This window comes from Oreochromis niloticus, linkage group LG15 (assembly GCF_001858045.2).
Source record: "Oreochromis niloticus isolate F11D_XX linkage group LG15, O_niloticus_UMD_NMBU, whole genome shotgun sequence".
NCBI classification, from domain to species: Eukaryota; Metazoa; Chordata; class Actinopteri; order Cichliformes; family Cichlidae; genus Oreochromis; species Oreochromis niloticus.
In genome coordinates, this window is record NC_031980.2 from 671,864 (window position 1) to 684,220 (window position 12,357).

The window sequence follows — 12,357 nt, forward strand, 5'->3', positions numbered from 1 at the left end:
CAGTCTCACACTCATCAATGTCACCACTCATTCCTGATTCATCAATACCTCAATTATCAGATTGAGTATCACTCTCCCCAGTGGGCTGGCTGAGCCTGAGAGCTATTCTTCATGCACGTCCCTGTTGATGTACACTTGCTCACAGTTTAGCTCCCGTTTAAAGACAAAGCAACATAACAGGCCTGCAGGCAAACCGTCAGAATCAAAACACAGAGTTGCTACAAAAGATGAGAGTCAGTCATGTTTATAGGATAAAATATTAGAACTCCACTGAGACAAGAGTTCTTTTTATAATAGTGCTGAAACTTACTACACGATGACGTGGTCTCTAAATCACTCCTAAGTCCTCGTTTCCCCCATAGTGACACAACAGCATACGTGCTAATGCCTACAGTTGTAATCAGATGTTCAAATACACTCATCATGGGCATGAATGTCGTGGTAATTTGGGGCTTTTAATGTTTTCTTTGAACGTTACCGTTTCTAGAGTGGAATGATTGTACAATGATTGCATGTTTCTTTAATGTCATTTACAAACAGGAACTAGGTGCCACAGAGAAAGAAGCCCTCGCTCCAAAGTCAGCACCTTCAAGCTCAAGTGACATTTGGAGCTCCCCACATGGACAAGCCAGATGCCTTGTGGAGAAAAGTTTCATGGTCAGATGAGACAAGAATGTAGCTATTTGTCCACAGCGACGAGACGTATGTTTGGAGGAGTAAAACTGGCTGCATCACGCTCTGGCACTTTTTTGCTCCCAGAGCTACTGGTAGGTTGTAAAAAATGGATGGAATAATGAAGAAGGAGGACAACCTCGATATTCTGAAATGTCACCTCAAATGACCAGATAGAGGGTTGAATTTAGACAAAGTTTGATGTTGCACCAGGATAGTGATCACAAATGGAAAGGATACAGCAGGCTAACATTAAGCTGCTGGAATGGCCTCACCAAAGTCCTGACCTTAATCCCTCTGAAATGTGTGCACTAGGCCAGGTCCCTGCCAGGAAACCAACCAATTCAAATGAAATGTAAAAATCCTGCTGAGAAGAGCAGTCAAACATCCAACCTGAATTATGCCAGGAGCTTGCTGATGGCTACCAAAGGTGTGTGGTCAAGGTGCAACTTACAAGGTCACACCAGCTGTGAAAATCAGTAAAAACTTCATATTACCTAAAATTTTTTACAGATCGTCTTCAAACTTAACAACAATATGCTAGGCCTTAGGGAGCATGAGTACTCAGGTTCACTAAGCATTTGACTTTCATAGTTAGCACCCGTGGTCAAAGTTGACCTTGAAAAAAAAACATATTGTAGCATAGAAACACAACGATGCCAACAACAGGCTGACGTCATCATATTGTGATAAAAACATCGTAAAACATCAAAGTTTTAGTATAACCATTAGCCTTTCGTAAGAGTTACAGTCTGAATGCTCTTGTTTCCTATCAAATCACAGAAAACATTTTTTAAAAGCCTTTAAAAAATCCAAACAATTCCTGTGTTGTTACTTGGCATACACATTCTTGCTTTGGTTAACATGTTGCTATGCTATATCCAGCACCAACAGTCATGAATGTAAACGATATGAATAAAACAGAAAAACAGAGGCTTTCTCTTAAACAACCCTCTACAGTACATGTGGTTTTTTCTTGGACTCTCTGTGTTTTTCTCACCTCCCCTCATGGCCGGTGGCTTCCCTTCTGTTGGAGGTCTCATCCTGTTAAAAGAGAGTTCTTCCTTCCCGGTGTCACCAAGTGCTGCTCATAGTGGATAATCTGATTGTTGGGATTTTCTCTGTGATGCTACAGTCCAACCAGGCTAAGAGAGATCACAGCACAATCAAAATTATTACAGCCGTGTGTAATAAAATTGCAGACGTGAAATGGTCTCTTCAAAGACAGGGGCCAGATCTGTGACGACTTGCAGTCAGATGCACCAAAAATCACCTAGTCTGGTGATTCTATATGCGTTACACTTACTAGAGATGGACTGATCTGATATTACGTATCGGTATCGGTCCGATCAGGGGCGATTTTAGCCCATTTTTGGGGGTGCTTCAGCACCCCCAAAATGAATCAAAGCACCCCCAAAGATTTCTTACTTTTTTTGGACAATATTTGCTGTTTGTGTGACACACTACTAAAAATATAAAAAGCATACAGTACTTGGTTGAGACGGAACATTTTAACAACAAAAGTATAGATAACCCCTCCCCCCTCCCAAAATGGTTTGTTCCAGCTCGCCCCCCACTCTGGCTCTAGGGTCGTTGCTGCCAGAGCGATGGTAGCTGAGACGCAGCGGAGCGGAGGTGGAGTGCCTGGATTAAAACAGGACATATTAGCAGCATTTAACCTTCAGTTACTCTTTATGTAGTTAGATAGGAGTCATGTTTCTTTTTAGCTGAAAAACCTTACACCAGGTAACTTGCAGTGTTGAAAACGTGTTTTCCAATGATGTTTGCTACCCTACAATCCGTCCTGCTCTGTAGTAAAATCAGCGACATCTGACCGTCCTGTTGCTCCCATTGAAATGTATACAGCCTGTTTAAAATCTAAAACTTAAAATTGTCTGTAGCCTGCTGTTGTTACCACTGTCCTGTTTGAAATGGATACTAACTAGCTAACTGACTGAATGCCCATTAACCTTATAACTCCTGTTGTGTGTGTGTGTGTGTGTGTGTGTGTGTGTGTGTGGAGAGAGACAGCCAGGTTCATAATGGATATAAGGAAGTTTTTTCAAAAACAGGAGCCACATTCAGGTAAAAGTGTAAGAACAAATGATCCATCAATAAAGGATAATGTTGGATCAGTGTTTCAATATTTATATCTTTTATTAGATGTTCATGTAAGTACACTGAGAGAGGACTTTTCGTTAGTGATCTTAATAATTATTTTTTTCATATTAATGTAATTTTGTCATCTAATTGAATACAATCTATTTGTGTATGATTGTCAGTCCAAAGAGGGAGAGAGGAAAGAGGGGAACATGAGGAGAAAATACAAGGTCAGGAAGAACCAGGTAAGAAAACAGACAGGGAACAGTGACAGGCAAAACAGAAGCTGTTAAACTGACAAAGAGAAAAAACCTGATTTTACTCACACAGTCTGGAAGTTGTGTCCTCGCTATATTAAAGCTGCTATACAGAATCTGCTAAACAAACTGGGTTGAAACATTTTTGACCCTCTTTAACAACATTCCAACATAACATTATCATTGATTGGGGAGATTAAAATTAATGATATATTTTTATGTGGTTCAGCCACAACTCTACTAAAACCTCAGCCAGTAATAGGTAGGCCAACTTTTGGACCGTCCAGTTGTCTGTATGACTGCCGCATACAGACTTATGCGGCAGAGAAACACTTATCAGTGTTTCTCAAACTTTTTACAGTGTGTACCACCTGAGAAAAATGTCAAGCTCTCCCAAGTACCACTATGAAAGCATGAAACTCATAAATCTTACAACACAAGATTAGTATTATTAAATTAGTTAAATTAGTATCTGCAGTAAAGATTTTTTCATACATTGTATACATTCTACCACAGGCAAAGTTGCCTCCATTTTTATAGTTTTTTATTAATATTTTGTAATAATTTATTCTGTTTTGGGAGTGTTTTTTATGTATCTGTATTATATTATACACAGTGTTGGGAAGGTTACTTTTAAAATGTATTCCATTACAGAATACTGAATACATGCCCCAAAATGTATTCTGTAACGTATTCCGTTACGTTACTCAATGAGAGTAACGTATTCTGAATACTTTGGATTACTTAATATATTATTGTGCTGTTTACAACTACGTGAATGTACTATTGCTGTGATTTATTACTGTTACTGAAGGTCCGCGGCTCCGAACCGTAGTAAAGGGACCTCTGGCTAATACGGTGGGTTCCGTGTCGGGCTGGTAGCCGAAAACTAGCTTTACTTTGTTGTCTGGGTCAACTTTGCTTGCCAGAGACAGAGAGAGGCGTTGAAAGGCTGCTCCAACGGAACTTATTTTTTTCCGGAGGAAAACACAAACACAGTGTACAGTTGAGTCTTAATAGCTTACTTACAGCTGGGCTCGTCAGGCACTCTTCTTGGCTGCAGTGGTTATTATTATATTTACATGCTTCCAGCACCCGTTTTTGCTCCGTGACAGCTCGGACTTTTCCTTTCTCTCCCTCCCTCGCTCACAGACACATAACGGGTATGGTAGTCCATTCTCGCTGCAGCACGGACTACACTGCCCATCAGGCTACATTCTTTAGGGCCATGCCTGTAGCATTCTGCCTTTTAGCTTAGCACAACAACAACAACAACAAAAAAGCGCTCTCTCACCCAGGAAACACGCAGAGAGAGAGCGTCACCCTGTAACCATGGCAACCGTAACGCTGCCGCCTGGAACAACAGAACAGCTGTCAAACAAACCCAAATAATCCTGACCCGCCACAATATGAAACAGGAAAGTACCGCCGTGTAATCCATTTATTTCAACAAAGTAACTGTATTCTGAATACCACCTTTTTAAACGGTAACTGTAACGGAATACAGTTACTCATATTTTGTATTCTGAATACGTAACGGCGGTACATGTATTCCGTTACTCCCCAACACTGGTTATACAGGTCGTGTCCAAATTCATGGGCTGCATCCTCCTGAGGACCCGGCCTTCGCGGTCTACGTGGGCCGGGTCCTCAGAAGGTCGGGTAGGCCGGAAGTAAACGGCTGTGAAATTGGACGGTCTAGCCTTCTGATTAGCGTCACCGCTGTCTCGGTGGAGTTTAATAAACTCGGCCGTCTGCTCCTTGCTATCTAAAATATAACAGGACACTGACGTAAGTTCTCGACCGTCTCACACTTCTGTTTAATCAGTTTTCTGTTTGACGTTTATTCAGCTGTGTGAAAACCACCCGGGGGTTTAATAAAGTTTTATTTTATGTAATCTAATCTAATATCTTTAATCTCAGCCAAACCGATTTACTCACAAACAAATAAAACACTGAAAAAAGCCAAACAATATCCTTTTTAGGTTGTCTAAGTGACTTATATATTACGTTTAACCTGAGTAGCGAAAGTCCGCGGTGATCTGAAAATGATGTGCCGGGAGTTGTGCCGTTCTCGGCGGCTTCAGTGGCCCTCGAGCTCTCGGTTAGCTATCAAGCTGGTGGGTAACAGACGTCTCCGAAAACGTCGAAGCACTTTTGCAAATATGCGATACCTTGATAAACCGAGCAGATATTTGAAGTTTACACAGCTACATTCTCGCCTGAAAATATGTTAAAAGTTTTTTTTGTGACCCAGAAAGATTAATAAAAGTAATTTTAAAACTTAGTAGCGGCCGCCATTGCCGGAAACTGGAGTTTGGCTGGCTCGCGCTATGAATTCTGGGATATGGTGGGCCACGAAGGACACACCCGACCCATCCTTCAAATTCGATGAAAAGGAGGACGCATTTGTCGGCTGCATTCGGAGGAGTCTACGAATTTGGACAGCCTTCGGCGCGTCGCTGTGACGTAATCGGTCTACAAATGCGGCCTCAGGAGGATGCAGCCCATGAATTTGGACACGACCACATACTCATTAAAAGTGAATCTCTGTCCAAAACATGCACTCAGTTTACTTCTTACTCACTATGAGCATCATTTAAATAACCTTTATCAGATTTGATGGTTTTGTTACAGAGTTCTCAAAAAAGTGTTTTGCTTTTCTTTCACAAATGTGGGGATTAAATTGTGTTAAAATGTACAAAACGGTGATGTCATGTTTTGTGACGAGGACCCAGGCACAGAGAGACTTGATGAATTTAAGAATCTTATGATTTAATAAAGAAATTTGCAGACTTGCACAGAGATGGTAAAATTATGATGACTGATAGCGGAGATGAAGACAACAGACGATGAGGACAGGGAGGAACAGGGGTTTAAATGCACCAAGGAGACAGTCAGAGAGAACTCGGGACAACTGGAGACATTTAAGGATGCATGGACTCACAGAGACAGGGAAGAAGTCTCATCGTGACGTGTAAAGTTTATCTTGCCTGGCTGGGCAGCTCTCTGGGTGCTCAGCACCCCCAAAGCTCTGATCCTAGAATCGCCTCTGGGTCCGATACTGACCTAAATTACTGGATCGGATATCGGAGGGAAATAAAAAATGTAATCCGATCCACTAAATATCAAAAAGCACCTCAAAAAACTTGCCACAGCGTAACGCGGCTCATAACCGTAGCACGTCGGAGCAGTGTGCTCACGTGATAGAGCGGCTGTGTGTATTTGTAGCCTCGCTACCAAACCAGCATTTCATCTCCGAGGAAGTTATCCCAGAGAGAAGTAAAGCAAGTGTGTAAGTTCATCTCTGAATGTTTGTAAAGCATTCCCACGTTAAGCTTAACAACTGATATATGGAGCGACTGCCTCTCTCTCTCCCTCTCCTGCCGCTACTTCAATCATGAAACTGATCAATGATCAGCTGATCGGCTTTTCTGTGGCGAGTCCGTCTCTCTTCTTTGTTTTTGGCCCACTTTGCACCAGAAAGAGGAAACCAGCGGCTGAACAACAGCAGCACGTTTAAGCTTGATAAGCTGTTGTTAGAATGTATTTAATATTACTTTCTACACCAGGATCCTTTTCTACGTAGCTGACGGCTGGTAACTGTGCAGGGGCGGATCTAGCAAAGTGCAGCCAGGGGGGCCGATAGGGCATGAACAGGGAAAAGGGGGCACAAAGACATACTTTTCTTTCTTATTCTCATTTAAAATGTCTCGCTTTTAATAAATAATTATCTGAATCTTACACCCAAAGTTTTAATCTGATGTAAAATATATAGAAGTCCATTACTGTATATAGTAACTGTTAAGTCTAATATACCCTAGTAAGCTATAGTACTTTTTCCTTTGGGAAGGTACCATCTGTGCAGTCTGCAATTCTGTTGAAGAAAGATGTTGAATCTATTTAATTATTCTTGAAAAATAATTTATTTCTGTGCATTTTTTTTCACCCTGCATCAAATTAAAGTTGATTACATCGATTAAGCATCATGAGGTGGAGGGTGGGGGGTGGTTCCCTTTTTTTTTTTTTGCTGGGAGTTTGCAACCCTATTAGTTAGGTTGCTTAATATTTCTGCTAAGTACTCTTTAAAATACCAGAATAGGGAGGATGGAGCAGGTTTAAGTTTATTAGATTGATCAGTGTTGCTGAACTATGAAATATTTTGGGTGCAGTGTATTTTTTACATACAGGTATAACAGAATAGCTTTAGTGTTGTTGTTTATTTAAACTTGAGTATGAACTTATGCAAAATGCAGCAAGATATTAAAAAACAGTTTTATTGATTAAAAAACACACTATATCGGATTCATATCGGTATCGGCAGATATCCAAATTTATGATATCGGTATCGGACATAAAAAAGTGGTATTGTGCCATCTCTAGCACTTACATATTGAATTAAAATGTTTAATAACAAATACAAATACACATTCACACACATTCACACTCCGATGTGTCCATCGGAGTGTGAATGTGTGTGAATGCTTATTAGTTGCACTTGAGTTTAGAAGTGCTTGTATGAGTGGGTGTGATTGGGTGAATGAGGCATGTTGTATAGAGCGCTTTGAGTACTCCGGGAGAGTAGAAAAGCGCTATATAAGAATCAGTCCATTTACCATATAACCATAGGAGTATGAGGAACAGAGCAATTGAAGGAAAGGTTCTGGCAGTTTTGCATTAAGGTGAAAAAGAGGTGCACCAGAGAGAAAGAAGGTAGGAGAATAAACCAGCTGTTCTCTACTGAACCATCCATGGTGTACTCTCAGTGGCAGAGGAACAATATGAGAACAGCACCACCAATGGGAGAAGGATGCAACCCACAACAGAAGTGCTGTGTGGATACTGGATCTAAGAGCAGACCACAGCAGACCCCCCTGTCCAAGAAAGGGTCTCCAGCATGAAGAGTTGGCCAGCACCAGGCCCTGACATGCTTCACGCCTACTGGCTGGTTTTGCTGTTCACATAGATTGTTGATATTGTTCTTCAGGTTTCACACCCTGAAGGTGAAGATGGCCTTGTAAGCAGAGGTGGGACCAAGTCATTGTTTTGCAAGTCTCAAGTAAGTCCCAAGTCTTTATCCTCAAGTCACAAGTCAAGTCTCAAGTAAAGTCAAGCAAGTCAGAGTCAAGTCGCAAGTCAAGACAGACAACTTTCAGGTCAAGTCCCAAGTCCGAAACTTTGAATTTCAAGTCCTTTCAAGTCTTTTTTTTTAACCCTCTGGGGTCCCGGGTATAATTGGCCGTTCTTGACTACTTTTGATTTTACTTCTATATTTCACTTTTAAAATATGTTTTTCTTGCCTTGTTTGGTATCATTATTTACAGCACAACCTCAAATATCTGAAATTTGAGTTATTTTTTTCATTTTGGTATACTATATTAGTACAGTTGATCTAAATTCAGACAAAAAATTCAGAATCCGAGTAGAAAAAAGTTATATTTTTTTACATGTTTAACGAATCATTTTCATAACTTGAAATGCAAATAGAAATTGTACATTTCTAAAAATTATGCACAAGTTTTGCAAACAACAAAGTTATATGGTACTATTTACCTAAAAATGCAGCCAAGGCCTCAGGCGTTTTTTATATAACCATTTAAATCTATTTACAGAACAATCAGGTGTGCTGCATCAAATAAGAAGGCACACAAATTATTTGTGCCAGTCCAAAACATGTAGTTTGTGTTCAGTATAAGACAGAGGAGAACACCACAGGCCTAAACCCTGCAGGTCTGACAACTGGAGGTGCAACAGTCCAGTTTTCTATGTGGAGACAGCGTTTACACTGGAATCTGCCTTTGACGGCTTTTTTAGATCAAATATGAAATTCAGCAGTCTAACCGACACACAATACAAAACAATAACTACACAACAAACTAACTATAGCCTCCAAACACGCTAAACGTCACTAATGTCTCACATATGAAAACTCGCTCTCTCTCTTTCTTTCGCTCGCCCGCTTTCCGTCGCGGGTGTCACTCCTAAAAACTTCCCCTTCTCCCTAAACAACCAAATGTCACATGTTGCCTTATCATTTTTTTGATTGGCTGACATGGTAAACTCTAACACCAATAGGGAAGGGGTGTTTTTTCTTTTTCTTTTTTCACTCGCAAGTGGAGAGCGTATGCTAGGCTGTCTGTAGAAAACGCCGTTTTTGTCTAGCATCCCTGTTGAGAATAACCTTTGCAAATAAACAACAGCTAATAATATAAGATCAAAGTATTTTATTTGATGTATTGACATAAATGACAGATGAAAAAGGCCATGTATAGCAGGACTACTCAATTACACACTAAGGTGGGCCAGATTTTCTAACCAAAAAAATTTTTTTCCCTGGCTCAGACATGCAAAAGTTAAACACGACCATACACTAATTGCAAATTAAACACAGTGATTTTGAATTATGATGTGATGGTAAAATAAATATTTGTCAGTCTAAACTGGGTTAAATCTACGGGGTTAATGATGGGGAGGAGACGGAGAGAGACTGAGTACAGCTACAGAACCCACTTTCTGAAACGGACCCTGCTCACCATTCACCGACAATTCTGAGCTAACAAGCTGCATGTTATTCTTGGATGCGCTTGCAGGACCGGATTTAAAATAGCATGACAAACATATCATACCTGTTAAAGCCAAACAGTATCATCAACGTAGCCCGAAGAACATTTGCTAATAAGATGAAGTTAGCTAAGTCAGCTGTCTCATCGTAGCAAAAAAAAAAAAAAAAAAGCACCACCTACCGTTCTTTATGCAACTTCAAATGTCGGACAAAGTTGGAAGTTGTTCCATCTCCGTCTGTGATTCTCTTCTTGCATGTTTTGCATATTGCATTTCGTTTTTTGTTGACTGCTTCGTAGTTTATGTACCCGAAAGAAATTACTCTTGGGAGCATTTTTGGCTCGAGCGTTTTTGTTCTTGTTTTTTTTCAAATCTGGTTAATTTGATTGGCTGTGCTACAGCCCACGCTCACGTACATACGGAGTGTGGTAAGAATGAATGAATGAATAAAGTGAATTAATGGTCCGCACTTTTTATATAATATGTATGTTAAATTTTAGATTTGGGTAAAATATCAAGTCTTTTCAAGTAAACAGGTTCAAGTCCAATTCAAGTCCCAAGTCACTGGTGTAAAAGTCCAAGTCAAGTCACAAGTCTTACAACCTTTTTTCAAGTCAAGTCTAAAGTCATAAAATTAATGACTCGAGTCTGACTCGAGTCCAAGTCATGTGACTCGAGTCCACACCTCTGCTTATAAGTACTGAGAGTAGCCACCCACTGGTTTAATAGTCGAATCAAATTGTTTTGTGTTCACTGACTGTTATATGAAGTGTGTGTCCTTGTCTGGAAATAGCCTTCTAGGTGTTTTCATTTCTAATTTCAAAACAATGCAGACTTTCTTCTAATGATCATCGACTGCACAGTTAAGTTTACCCAATAGAGTCTTTCATTTTTTGATTTAATAAACTGAATCTTCAGCTACTCCTATGACATTTATCCAGATAAACTTTTTGCTTTTTTGTTGTTTTTACTGTACAGAATATAAATGTAGCACAAGAACCACTGAAGGAAATAAGCATTAACACTACAATATAAAATTACTGGAGTCCCGTTGATGTTGTCAATACGTTATTCTGTAGCAACACATTTGATCATTTTAAAGACCATTTTATGTACTAAGACTGTTAAATGAATTGCAAAACAGAAAATATCTTTTGAACTGAATCGCTTTACTATCCCTAATAGGAGCCATAAAATAATACTGTATGTGCACCTAAAAACTGTAAACAAATAAGAGCTGGCCAGATCTATATGCACCGTGCTTTATGTGGTTGAATCCTCAGGAACACATGCAGCTCTAATCAGATGCATCATTTAATATAAAAACGCATCGTCGTGACGAGCTCTGAACAGACTGATGAAAAGCGGTCTAATTGTGTGCGATGGCTAAGTACGATGACTAAGGGCTGATATCTGAGGGAAATGGGGGGGGGGGGGGCGGATTTTAGTGCTGAGTCACAGCACGGCTGCTGCTGCTGCTGCTGCAGCGCCCTCCCCCACACTGAGCAACTCAGCCTGGCTGACTAGCTTCATCTCTCATCCTTCATCCTGCCCTCTTTGTCTTCACAAACACACTGACACAGAAACATGTATATAACATACCATAGATATACAGCCTCTCCATCCATCACTCCATTGCTGCCTCGCCTCATCTCTGATCTCCTGCCTCAGTTGATTTTGTCGCTTGCAGCTCTTTCACACCTCTTTCTCTGTTTTTAGGCCGTACCTATTGTGGGTTTGTTTTTTTCGCTTCGTCACTCTTTCACAGCTCACCCCCATCCTCTCTCCTCCGCCTTCAGTTCCTCCAGCCTCCCACCTTCCTTGTGAAGTTTAATTAAGAATGAAATCAGCAGAAGAGGGGGAGAGAGATCAGAGTGCGTGAGCTTGTCTGCTACAGGGCTGATAATGCTGCAGCTAATCTTCTCCTCCACTCGCTGTGTTTTGCTCTTTGACCGTGAGACGAAGCTCAGTTAAAGCAAAAGCTCCATCCCCTGATGCACACGTACACACACACATACATGCACACGTACACACGCACATACATGCACACGTACACACACACGCACACACACACACATACATGCATACGTACACACACATACATGAACACGTACCCACACACACGTACACACACACTCATACATGCACACATACACACACATACATGCACACGTACACACACACACGTACACACACACATACATGCACACATACACACACATACATGCACACGTACACACACACACGTACACACACACTCATACATGCACACGTACACACACACACGTACACACACACATACATGCACACGTACCCACACACACGTACACACACACATACATGCACACGTACACACGTACACACGCACATACATGCACACGTACACACACACGCACACACACACACACATACATGCATACGTACACACACATACATGAACACGTACCCACACACACGTACACACACACTCATACATGCACACATACACACACATACATGCACACGTACACACACACACGTACACACACACTCATACATGCACACATACACACACATACATGCACACGTACACACACACACGTACACACACACTCATACATGCACACGTACACACACACGCACACATACATGCACACGTACACACACACATACATGCACACGTACACACGCACATACATGCACACGTACACACACACGCACACACACACATACATGCACACGTACACACACATACATGAACACGTACCCACACACACGTACACACATA